This window comes from Pan paniscus, chromosome 2 (genome assembly GCF_029289425.2).
Source record: "Pan paniscus chromosome 2, NHGRI_mPanPan1-v2.0_pri, whole genome shotgun sequence".
In the NCBI taxonomy this organism is placed as follows: domain Eukaryota; kingdom Metazoa; phylum Chordata; class Mammalia; order Primates; family Hominidae; genus Pan; species Pan paniscus.
In genome coordinates, this window is record NC_085926.1 from 79,891,852 (window position 1) to 79,905,243 (window position 13,392).

The following is a 13,392-nucleotide window of genomic DNA, read 5'->3' on the forward strand; positions in this document are numbered from 1 at the left end:
ATCTCAGGTGATCCATCTGCCTCTGCCTCCCAAAGTGCTGGGATTACAGGTGTGAGTCATTGTTCCAGGCCCTGATACCACTTTAATAATAGTTTCTTATACCCTCAAATTATCTCACGACGCTTAGAATGAAAATAATTGCTTAATTTGTCTAAATTAGAATATTATTCTAATAGATAATCAAGATCTTCTTTCTACCCTCTTGTGCTTATTAAGCTGAATTTAATTCCATGGAAACCCATCTACAAGCAACAGCATCAAGCAAAAGAGTACAATCAAGTTAGCCCAATGGGTTACTCTTCTGAAAACAAAAAACAAAACAAAAAAACCCTCACAGCTCATGCCCTCTGCGTGTTAGATGAAAAGCTTTATCTTTGTGTAATGTAAAAAGGGCAGTCAGTCTCAGGGAGGGTTTTAAGTACCCTCGAGCATCATCTGAAAAGAGTGTTATCTGTAGGATGCCAAATTACATCTACTTAAAAAATTTAATGACACTGGAATAGGAAGATGGATTAAAGAGATATTATAATCAGAATGTGAATCATTATAATAATAAGAAAAAAAAAACAAGAGGATGTGACTGTGGCTTATTTCCAGCACCAAGAGCAATCAGTGCTCTCACCATCACTACAAGAACCTTCCTTGTACATATCCTGCCCCCCAAGGAGTCAGAAAGGGAGCAGATGCTCCATAATCTGCAATTCACGATCTCAGCATACATTTTTGTCACTGGAGTAATCCCATTTGATCATATTAGTCCTTGATCTGGCAGTTTGCATGTGCAGGTGGCCAAGACATTGCCTTATTGACCACTTTGTATCATACTCAACAGGAAGTCCTCCTGGGGTTTTACATCTACCTACTGCATTTGGCTATCCAGTCATTTCATTCCAAAACTTCCATCATACCTCACCAGCTCTCATATCCAGAATCACAATATTCACTGTTAAATATTTTATTTTCTCTATTAAATATACTTGTTTAGTATATTAAAGTCCATAGGGCAGATGCATTGTAGGTATGTTCATTTTCCACAAACTCTCTTGATTTATTGCCTTCCTCCTAATATTAATAGGTGAAGAGTCTATTATTCTATGGTGCTATCTTTAAAATGAACATTTTTAGAGGACATTGACAGGCCTCATTAGAAGTACACATATTGGGCTGGGTGCGGTGGCTCATGCCTGTAATCCCAGCACTTTGGGAGGCCAAGGCGGGCGGTTCACGAGGTTAGGAGTTCGAGATCAGCCTGAACAACAAGGTGAAACCCTGTCTCTACTAAAAATACAAAATTAGCCAGGTGTGGTGGCGCATGCCTGTAATCCCAGCTACTCAGGGGGCTGAGGCAGGAGAATTGCTTGAAACCAGGGTGGCAAAAATTGCAGTGAGCCGAGATGGTGCCACTGCACTCCAGCCTGGGCAAAATGAGTGAAGCACCATCTAAAAAAAAAAAAAAAAAAAAAGTAGAGATATTTTTCTAAGGGGTAAGGATGTCCAAGCAAAAATGATTCCATAATAAATATTTATCGAAGTCTTTTTTATTGTGGTAAAATATATGTATGCCTTTAACCATTTTAAGTGTTTAACTCAGTAGTATTAAGTACATTCAAATTGTTGTGCAATCATCACCACAATCCATCTCCTTAATGTTTTCATCATCCCAAACTGAAAACTCTGTATTCATTAAACAATAACTTTCCATCTCTCCCTCCTCTTAATCCCTGCTGACCACCATTCTACTTTGTATCTCTGTGACTTTGATTATTCTAGGTACCTCATATAAGTGGAACCACATAATATTTATCCTGTTTTTTGGCATATTTTATTTATCATAATGTTTTCAAAGTTCACCCACATTGTAGTTGTAGTGTGTATCAGAATTTTTTATGGTTGAAAAAAATTCCATTGTACATAATAGATCGTTTTTTGTTTATTCATTCATTCATCCATAGACACTGGGGCTTTTCTACTTTTTGGCTATTGTGAATAAGGATGTACAAACATTGCTGTACAAATACTTTGTTTGAGTCTCTGCTTTTAGTTCTTGTGATATGTACCCAGAAGTAGAATTGCTGGATTATTTAATAATTATTTTTAATTTTTTTAGGAACCAACATATTATTTCCACAGTGCCTGTACCATTTCACATTTCCACCAGCAATACATAATCCGATTTTGTTTGAAGTCTTAATTAATTCATTAACATTGTGATCATTTAGTGAGATGACTCTCCACGTACCAACCTGACAGACAATAACCAGAAACAAGTGTCTCAAATGAGGACAGAGGACAAAACAGCTCTATAAGCAACAGGCAGAACCAGCCCCAATTTTTTATTCTTGTCAATACCTGCTCTCTCTCTTTCTCTCTCTCTCTCTCTCTCTCTCTCTCTCTCTCTCTCTCTCTCTCTCTCTCTCTATATATATATATATATATGCCATCCTAGGCTGGGCAGAGTGATTCACACTTGTAATGCCCACGCTTTGGGAGGCTGAGGCAGGAAGATCACTTGAGCCCCGGAGTTCAAGGTTGCAGTGAGCTATGATTGTGCAAATGCATTTCAGCCTGGGTGACAGAATGAAACCCTATCTCTAAATAATAACTATAATAATAATAGTCACCCTAATGGAAATTAATGTCAAATTGAATCCAATATTTGAAAAAGAGGACATGAATATATCTTCTCACATGAAGGAATCAAAACATTAAGGGAAGGAATTATGACCACTGGCTCAATTGCATTTTTTATAGCCCAGTGTCTTAAAGGATGATGATTACTACACTTCCATCTCAGGAAAAGAAGTTGTGGTTGAATATTTAAAGAATTCACCAAAAATAGCTTTAACTCTTCTTTTAGTTCCTTTGATGGTTCACATTGTCATTACCTTCTTGATCAGGCTGAGATTATCTGTCTTTGCAGGACATGCTGAAATCTGCAAAGTTGCAAAATTATCCTTACCAACACAATCATGAGTATAATACAACTCTGTGGCAGCTATCCACTGAAAATTAAAGCATTGATGTTATTACCATGCCCTTAAAACCATTTTATTCATAAATTCATCTCCTTCTAATTTTACTGTGAGTCTATTCTTCCCAACACTGTCCAATAGAACTTTCTCTGATGATGGAAACCGTCTGTGTCTGCTCTATCCAAGACAGTAGCCCCCAGCCACATATTCATTGCCTAAAATTGGCTATCTAAACTGAAACTCTAAATTAAAATAAATTTAATTTAAAAATCAGTTCCTTTGTTGCACTAGCACATTTTCAGTGTCAATAGGCACATGTAGCTAGTGGTTAGAGTATTAGACAGTACAAGTTTAGATAAATACACTGATATATTGTTGTCATCTTTGTCCTAGTTAGTCACAGTCTGATTATTAAGATTGACACAAATAATGCTGTACTAAAGGGTAATACATGTAAGTGCTCAGTCTTATTCAAACACGAATGAGAGAGAGATGATCTTTCTATAGGAATATGCTTCAGAAAGGTCATAACAATAAAGTTATATATTGAAGGATGAACATACTCTCTACAGAGAGAAAAGAAGAAAGGTATTTTGAGAAGACAAGAAGGTGAAGGCAATGAGTTGGAAACAGAGTGGTGTGTTGAGGGAGGGTAAAGTGTACCTTGTATTGTAAGGCAGACTATACTTAGGAGAGAGGTGGAGGAAAGGGAAAGAACTTAGGAAAGTAGCCTGGAGTCTATGAAAGGCAGAGTGCTGAAGAACTCAAACTTGAAGTCATATAAAAAAGGGCCAAAAAGAATGAATAAAAGCACACAATAAATTTGTTCACTTTCCAAAATAATTTCTTTCCTTTATCAGAATTGTGACAAAAACCATTAACTGGAAGAAATCAAAATTATTGGTATTAATATAATTTATATTTGGTATAGAGATTAATTTTAGGTAAGCTTATGAATTTATGCATCTGTCATTGGCTAAACCAGGCCATTTTTAACACTCTCTTAAATTAATACCCAATATTTAAATAATCCAATACTTGTTTAGCACAAAGCATGCTTGTTTAGTATGAGGTTTTTAATTGGAGAATAAAAAGTAAATTCTTACAGAATACTTTCTATGACTGCGTATAAGTAAGTGAAGTTGTTTTACAATCTTCCTAGTTCCTCATTCCAGGGTAAAATTTAATATAATATATACAATATGATGGAATAATTTCCTTTCGAAACATTTTGTGCTTGGATTAATATTTTTGAGTGCTTATTCAAGGGTTACACATTGATCAGAAGCTGTTGGCTGTTGTGCTGAAATGTTCTGTCTCCAGGTTCTAATTCACCTGGCAAATGGTCAGTCATGCGACAGTCGTACAGTGAGTCATGCTTCTTCCTTCCAAGTACTGAAGTCCATTTCTAAGGTTTACCTTTGCTATAGTCCTATACACAAGGAAAGTTCATCCTTAGTAAACAGGATTCATTAATATACTCTATAAAGAACTAAAACTAAGTAAATGACACTATGCATAGCTAAGGACTCATCATTACACATGAGCAATTCACATACGATTTAAAGAGATTATACAGTTTGTCTTAAAAAAATGGTCTTTAATTCTGGCTAAACATAATCCGATTTTGTTTGAAGTCTTAATTAATGCTTTTCACTTTGGTTCATTAACATTGTGATGATTCAGTGAGATGACCAGCCACAAACCAACCTGACAGACAATAACCAGAAACAAGTGTCTCACATGAGGACAGATGCCAACCAGCCTTATAAACAAATGGCAGTGCTAGCCCACCCACATATGGAACACTTATGAGTGACAGTCATATTTTTCAGCACATAAAACAAAAAATCAATTCCAGGTAGATCAAAAGACCTGAATGCAAAAAGCAAAATTGAGGCGGGGAGTGGTGGCTCATGCCTGTAATCCCAGCACTTTGGGAGGTTGAGGTGGGTGGATCACCTGAGGTGAGGAGTTTGAGTCCAGCCTGGCCAATAAGGTGAAACCCTATCTCTACTAAAAATACAAAAATTATTTGGGTGTGGTGGCGTGCATCTGTAGTCCCAGTTACTCGGGAGGCTGAGACAGGAGAATTGCTTGAACCTAGGAGGCGGAGGTTGCAGTGAGCCGAGATCGCGCCACTGCACTCCAGCCTGGGTGAGACAGCGAGACCCTATCTCAAAAAAAAAAAAAAAAAAAAAAAAAAAAAAAGCACAAGTGAAAAATTTTCAGAAAAAATACAAGAAGTATTTTATGACTTCACCATAAAGATTGGTTTCCCAAAACAAGATGGAAAAAGGAAAAATGTAATAAAAGGTAATCAATTTTAACAAAGCACAGTGTGTATCATATTTGAAAAAAAGATACAAAATTATTTGCTTCATTAAGAAGAAAAAAGATAAAACACAGCCTAGGAAAATATATTTCCAATGCAATACCAAAAAAAAAAAAAATAGAATCCAGGGTATATAAAGAATTTCTATAATCTATAAGAAAAAAGATAAATGTCTCACTAGAGAAATGGGTAAAAATTATGTTTAAGCAATTCACAGCAAAAAAAAAAAAAAAAAAACCTGAATGTTCTATGAAAACATGCTCACCACACTAATAATCAGAAAAGACAAATTAAAACCATTCAACTGGCAAAATTACAAAATGTGACATTATTAAATATTCATGGGGGCTTTCACAAGTATGCTTGCAAATTACAAATACTACAGGGTACTGTTATGGGTTTGGGGGCAAAAAAGAGAAGAAACACATTACACATCATCAGCAATTTCACTTCTAGGCAAATATCTAAAAAGTATATGTGCACAGTGAGACATGTGCCAAAAAATTGCTACAGTCTTTTATAGTAAGAAAGAGAAAATACCAATAAATGAGAGAGAAAAACATAAAATATAATACATATTTTAATACTGTATGTATACTATAATATATATGCACTATATTATATATGAAATATATATACTATATATAAAATATACTATATATTTTTACCATATCTACTAAATATATAATAATAATATATTTAAAATATAATATATGTATATACTTATAGTATTTATAGAACACTATATTGCAATGAATATGAATAAAGTAACTGTACCCGAAGCAACTTGAATTAATCATAAAAAAATATTTCCAAGAATGCAAACAATATTTGACAATTTAGGCTAATATTTTATTTACTTAATTAAGACAATACTATATATGAATTAAATATGTAATACATACAGTAAACTCAAGAGAAAATGCATAGAAATAATAACAGCAAATTTACCACACTGGTTACCTCTTAAAAGGGAGATTCAATCTGGAAGAGTACCCAGAAAACTTCAATATTACATTTAATCTTTTATTACTTAACCTGGGTGGCAATTCAAGGGAACTTGTTTCACTCATTTTTGCGTCTGCTAATCAAACTTGTCATAATAATAAAAAGTCAGAGTCATTAAAAGCTCCAAGTACTCTGCACAGCAGCACCTCAACTCTAAATGCCATGTTCACATGTGATTACTGAAATTCTGCTCTTGGCAAATCTGCCTTTCTGATGCAGGACTCTTGTACTTCAGTAAGAGTGACTCATGTGATCTAATTTACTATACTCTAAGCAATTCTTTCTCTGAAGCACGGTAATCCGGGAAGACACAAAATAAGATGTAAAAAGCTTTGCAAATGGCTCCTCCCCCAACTGCTAAATTAAGCGCCATATTGATCTGGCTGAATTGGAGAGCAATTGTTGTGATAAACTCCCTGTTCCTAGTTACACCTGGAATAGATTCTGTTAATATGTGGACCCAAGTGCCCCACCCGCATATATTCTATTGTAGTAATTCTGATGGGGGATCCTGGAACTGGTGTTTTAAGGGTTACTTTTTTCACTTTTAAGATTTATTTGGTTCAGTGGACAAAGTTTGAGACATACTGCTTCACAGAATTTAGAGTCTGTCTTAGTATCTTTAGGGTGCTACAACAAAGTGCTATGGAATAGGTGCCTTGTAAACAATAGAAATGCTTTTCTCATAGTTTTAGAGGCTGGAAAGTCCAATATCAAGGCGCTGGAAGATTTGGTGTCTGGGGAGGACCCACTTTCTGCTTCATAGGCAGCCATCTTCTTATGTTTAGTCGTGGGGGAAGGGGCAAGAGAGCTTACTCAGACCTCTTTTATAAGGGCACTAATTCCATTCCTGAGGGCTCTGCTCTCATGGTCTAGTCATCTCCCAAAGGCCCCACCTCCTAATTTTAATTTCAGCGTATGAATTTGGAGAAGACACAGCATTCAGAACATAGTGCAGTCTCATAGTAGAAACGAATAAATGATTGCAATGGAATTTCAGAGGCATTATTAAATGATCAGAAAGGGAGGAATACTTAAACCTATTTTCTTAACATGAAGGTCTTCACAGAAGAAGTGACACTTTTTTGTGTTTTCAAACATCGCTAAAAAAATGAGAAAGTGAGAACCATTTGGGGCAGAATTCTGGACAAACACACACACACACACACACACAAAACAAAAGCAGAGAGGAATGAAACATTCTGAGTATTTAAGAAAATGCAAGTAAATTTTCATAGTAATTGATAATTCTGAAGACTGAAAAGAAGAATTCATGCTTCATATCACAGAGCACCTTCAATGACGAAGGAGTTTAGAAATTGTCATTTTTGCCCTGACAGATAGCTTGCCAAACTTGTTGCACATGACTTCAAATGGCTGATCCCAGGAAGTGGAAGTAAGAATTGGAGGGCAGGCCCATGAGGAGAAGAGGTGAAGTTCAAGAGAAAAATCATAATTTTTTTTTCTTTTCACTACCTGGTCATAGGGAATGAGGCAGAGGGACATAGCAAAGAGGAATGTGTCATGATGTGCTATTTACCACTTGGAAATCTAAAGAGATAAGCAAGTGTGGCAGGGAGGATGATACCTGTGGCTTTGAATGCTTTCCTTTAGGACAGTTTCCTTTAAAATGCTTGTGATGCATCTCTAGGTGGAGATGAAATTAGATCTTTGGAAATATAGGTATGACAATCAGGAGCAATGCATGGACAAGAAATATAAAATTTGAATGTCATTACTGAAACTCCGGAAATGTATCACAACATCTGGGTGACTATCGAGAGCGAAAAAATAATAAGGGCAAAATGCAGAAATATAATGAAGAAATAGAAATTTATAGTTGATGGATAATGTATGTAAAAGTTTATAAGGTAAAGGCTCAAAAAATGTTAGCTTACTCCTCTTAATCCCTGAATAAAGACCAAATTAGACAGCAGATGTTATTGGAAATTACTTGGAATTTCAGAGGTAAGGAACAGCAATAGGGTTGGAATAATAAGAAAAATTTTATGGTGGAGAAGGAACATGAACCACCCTAGACAAATGGATAGGGTTTGGCCAAATGAAGAAGATAATTTTGCAGATTAGACAAGACACGTGTGCAGAAATGGAAAGGCGGAAAAGAACAACTGGCTGAAACTGACGTACTGGATCCTTCGCAGGCATCCTGGCTACATGTGAACAAATTTCAAAGAAAATGGAAAGTCCCTCAATTTTCCCCAAGTGCTCTGACCCCCAGAGATGATACAGGCAGGGTGGCAGATAGGGGTGGGGTATATTTTCTGAAAAAGTTATTTACTGTTTATGAGATCCTTGGAAAGTAACTGTAAAAGTTTGCTCTTGGAGAAATGCAGATAATGCTTTGGACATGAAAAAGATATCAAGGAGATTAAAAAATTATGAGTACTAAAGTAAAATTCAAGGAATAATCAAACTCCTTGTTTAAATATGGGGGAAAATAGGTAGGTCCAGTTAACTGAAGAGAATGGCTCCCTTAAAAGCAGCAGTATGACATACTAGAAAAGCATGTACTCTGTCATGAGAAAGAACTTGTTTTTAATCCTGGCTCTGCCCCTTTTTGGCTGAATAGTCATGTCTATTTTCCTTAACCTCTCTGATCTTCATTCTCTTAATGTGTTGTAGACACCTAATAAAGCCTACTTTGAAAGGGTTATGTGGGGATTAAGTGAAATATCTATTGCAGGTACGGTGCCTAACACTGTTTCTACAGTTTTATCCTATGTAGTTTTGAATTAGTCAGTTAACCTTCCAGGACCTCAATTTCCTATAGAATTAGGAGAATTGGCACTAATATATTTTAGGTACAAATATGAATACATTAACAGTAACATTGCTCACTTCAACAGCAAGTTTAGAGAGATAAATGATTATGTGACCAGGTCATAATCTAGCCTATTGTATGCTATCATGTTTTTGTTTGTGGTCTCAGAAAGAGGAAAATCAGTTGAGTTTAGGTGGCAAGGAGCTCATTCTCCAGCAGTTTGGTGGAAGTTCACCTCAAGATACATTTCAAATGGTGCATTGCACCTGCTCATTCATAAAGCTGCCAGGGGCTTACTTTACTGCCTTGCTTTTTTTCATTTAAAATTCACATCTTTGTGGTGTCTAGAGTTTCTCAGCTTTGCAATGAAAGTAATATATTAAATCTTGCTTAAATAAAAGTAGTTCCTAATGTATTAAGTATAGATGAAGCCCAAAAAGTGAGATTTTATAGCTAAGCACAACACTACTTTCCAAATAGTGCACACAAGTGTATAGCTTCCTTTTCATCTCTGGTCAATGTTATTTTGTATTTGAATTGATTCTATTATGTTATAAGATAAAAGAAAATTATACAGAACAATGCAGTTCTCTTTGGGGAGATATTAGGGTATTTGTTCTTTATTTTGTGCAGTATAGGGTAAGAGAAAGTCGGCATTAAACCTTTGGGACTCCCTAGGCAGCTGTTGAGTCTCTCCCCTCCTCCCATGCTCAGCTCAGTGCTATATCACTGGAAATCACTAACCTTCATAGAGTAGAGCCCAGAAGATGGTAACACTGGTTCAAGGACAGGCTAAGGGAAGGGAAGGGAAGTAAAAGGAAGTAAATAGGAAAATACAGCAAACATGTGATTAACAGCTGCTTTCTGAAGCAAGGCTCCACCAGGGATCTGCAGCTGTGTCATTGTGCTTCAATTCTGCAGATCCTACAGGGCTAAATTGGAAGAGGCATGGAGCAGGAAGATATGTGCAAAAAGGTTAAAGGAAGTCCAAAAACCGTGGCAGCAATATAAGGTGAATGCCCCCACTCCTTAGATATCCTAATCTTTATCCCTCATGGGAGAGGTATAGGTCCATAAGAAACAAAGTCATCTTACCAACTGGATATCTGCTCCGAGCTGCTGCTGCTTCCTCTTCCTTTTTTGGGGGGGGGGTGGGGGCCGATTTTGGAAGGGCAAATATTGATGGAACATCTACCAACCCTGCCTCTTCCCTTTAATAAAATCAACATGATGCATGCTTACAGATTGCCTTTGAAAGTTACCAGTGCCTCCTCAAGATATAGTAGAGAAGCAGGTTTTAAGGTGTCAGACTGAGGCTTTCAAAATAATAGCTGCTAGGAGAGTACAAGTTTGGGCCTGAAAACCCAGTTATGAGGCTTCCAAATAAATCACTGGATTTTCAACTTTTTTTTGTAATTATTATATCCTAGTTCCCAAACAACCACAGTAAAGGAGGCACATGGAAAGCGAGGAAAAAATGAAATGGCATTGTCTTCCCCCAGGTGCTCAATCAGTATATTTCCTTTGATGTGTAGCCTTCAAGTAACTGACAACCCCAAGTGGCCCATTCTATAGGGTCCTGCATCTATGCTCCTTCCTCTGTGCGCTCAGCCCGGGTTGACAAGCAACCTCCAAATTAAACAACTTCCCACCACTACTTGGAAACAGACACCCATCTCTTAACAGGCCTCTGTAACACACAGCTTGATGAAAATCACTTACACAGGGCGGATGACACAGAGGAGTTTACAAGGTCCGGGCACTCCCCGGCGGGGCGTGAAAGGGTGGGAGGTGCTGAGGTCAGGGTTAAACTACCCTGTGAAATGAACCTCCTGCCCTGCCCTTTCCTCCCTTCATCTATAGAAGGAGCCTCCAGTGAGTTCCTGCGTCTGGAAATCTGCCCCCTTTAGTGCCGCAGACAGGCCAGGGACAGCATTTCAAAGCTCCTCTAAATCAATCCACTTAAAAGAGCCCAGAAAAGCCTGACCATTGACCATAATTGCCCTAAATTGCTTGTTTTCCTTCCCCTCTTGCAGCCTCATCAACATTTCCCTTCTTTCCCCTTCGTGTCCTTTTTTCTTGGGGGCGCAGGTCCTCTAGATGCTTGGGGTGCACACTAAGGATATTTGAGTAGTGGGAGCTCCGACTCGAGGCAGGAGTGGGATGTCTTAGCATTCCGTCTCCCCCACCCCACCCATCTGCGTGGGACACAGTGACTCCTAGAAGGGTATCCCAGGATTTTAGCGGCCAGGTGTGAGCGCCCTGCACGCGGTCCTCCGAGACCTCAGGGCGCGTGGCAACTGGGCAGAAGCCGTCTCTGCAGCGCCGCTGCCCCGGGTGGAGCGGCAGCCCAGGCTGCAGCAGTGGGGTTGCCACGCCGAGTTTTCCGCATCGGCCGCCCGCAGGGCTCGCCTGCTTCTCCCCATTGTGTTCTCAGAGCTGTGGGACCCAGCCGCGCGCGCAGCCGCACCCGCGCCAACGCTGGAACCGCAGGCCCATGGAAGCGGGGCTGGCAAGATGGGGCAGGGAGAAGGAGCAAGAAGGGGCCCCAGAAGGGCACGGCGTTTCATCAATAATGCAGAGGCTCCTGGACCTCCCTGCAATACGTTTTCCAGCTAAACGCCACCAACTGGAGCGCTTCCTGGTTCGTCCCACTCGTGTGGTTTTTGTGTGTGAAAGATGGGACGCACCTTTTTCATTCATCTGTCTTCTCTCATTCTTCCTCCTTCCCTCCCTCATTTCCTCCCTCAAAGTCCCCGCTGGCTTAGCTTTAAGCTCTCATCTTCACATCAGCACCATGTTTTCAAGCAAAATCCTGCAGGTTGGAAATGCAAGTGTCAAAAGTCCCCACTGCCTACATACCGCCAAGAGTTTACCAAAATCCACCTAGTAACGCTTATTTTCAAAGCCCCCACGCTCATCCATTCCTGGAGAATGCTTTCAAAGTTTGGAAGCTCCCTGCAGCCTGCCCGTGTCTATGCCTCAGTCAGCTCACATCACGAACAACGGTGCGGTCAGCGGCACTGAGATTAGGCTGCAAAGTTGCCCGGCCCCAGCCCACTACACCGCTGATGCTCGCCGCATCCCTAGAGCAAATTCCGCTCTGTGCCCCCAAGAAGCCAAAAGCGGCACGAAACCTACTCCAACAAGGGTTAGCCCAGCCACGCACACAACAAACAAATTCCAAAACTTCTTTGTTAAGCAGTCGCAGCCTACCTGGAACGGACACTCTGCACAACTGGCAAGGAAGAAACAAACATCGCATCCCTGCAGAAAAACTTGTTGAATCCCTCCCGATCGCAAGGCTGCAATTTCCGATTTAGCCTGAAGGTTTTTGAGTCTACCCCAAAACACCCTGGCGCATCAGCCACAATTTCTGAATAAACTGCAGAGTCCTCTCGGCAACCATTCTGCACTCCAACAGCCACTAGTGTAAAACCCAGCGTGTCCCCTTTTACAAATCAAAAGCCAGCTGTCACTTCCTTTGCAACCATTTGCGAGACTTACCCTTCCATAAGACTGTTTTCAGCAATCTAGAGGCTCCGTAGTGCAGACGCAGCCCTGCAACTTTGCTGTGCACTGAGACCTTTCCGAGTTTAAACCAAGCGAAAGGTGACAGACTTTTAAACCTAAGAGTGGGGAAATAGGGAGAGAGTGAAGTCGGGTTTCTTCTCTGTATCAGCACCCTGGAAAAATTCAATCCTTCTTCAGTAGAGAATTCTTTCAAACCCGTTATCTGTATTACTATTAATGCGCAGAGCAGAAGGCATTGCATACAAATAGGTCCAAGAGTGCGCTTCTATTGGTGGCTGCGGAGGCCCCTGGGTCCTACTGCTCCGGTCTAAACTACACAGCAACACTAGGCACGCAGCTTTGGAGACGCCAAGGGGAAAATGGATTTAATTGATTCGTTACCTCTGGTATTGTAATGCCTGCTGCGATGTTTAACCGAGGGGGGAGGAAAAAAAAAAACCCTTACATTTAACTCCTGTCATGTGATCTATCATTCCATAGCTGCTTTTAATTGTCTGTGTGGAGTGGCTTTGATCATACAAAGGATTTTAAAAGAACATTTTCGAAGGAAAATTCACACAGACACTTTTGGCAGGAAAACCCTCTTTTGCTCTCTATTATGCATTATTCTCATATAAATCCAGGAAATTTTATATAATCAAATACTTCTGCACTTCACATAGGTACACACAACACCCAATTGTATTTACAATTCATAGCTACTACAAATAAAATACCTTACATGGATAGTAGATAGTGGAAGCTAAAATATGAGTCTACCA

At 39.2% G+C, this 13,392-nt stretch overlaps 1 protein-coding gene across 7 annotated transcripts in view; it reads right to left on the minus strand.

The window, feature by feature from the left end:
• The window catches only part of ROBO1 (roundabout guidance receptor 1), a 1,167,237-nt gene extending 1,154,246 nt beyond the window's left edge, over positions 1-12,991 (minus strand). For all 7 annotated transcript variants that reach the window (XM_063602854.1, XM_055110152.2, XM_055110151.2 and 4 more), the window contains exon 1: positions 12,605-12,991. The gene's annotated coding sequence lies outside the window, so the exon portion shown is untranslated. The remainder of the gene's footprint in view (positions 1-12,604) is intronic.
• Positions 12,992-13,392: the final 401 nt, after the last annotated feature.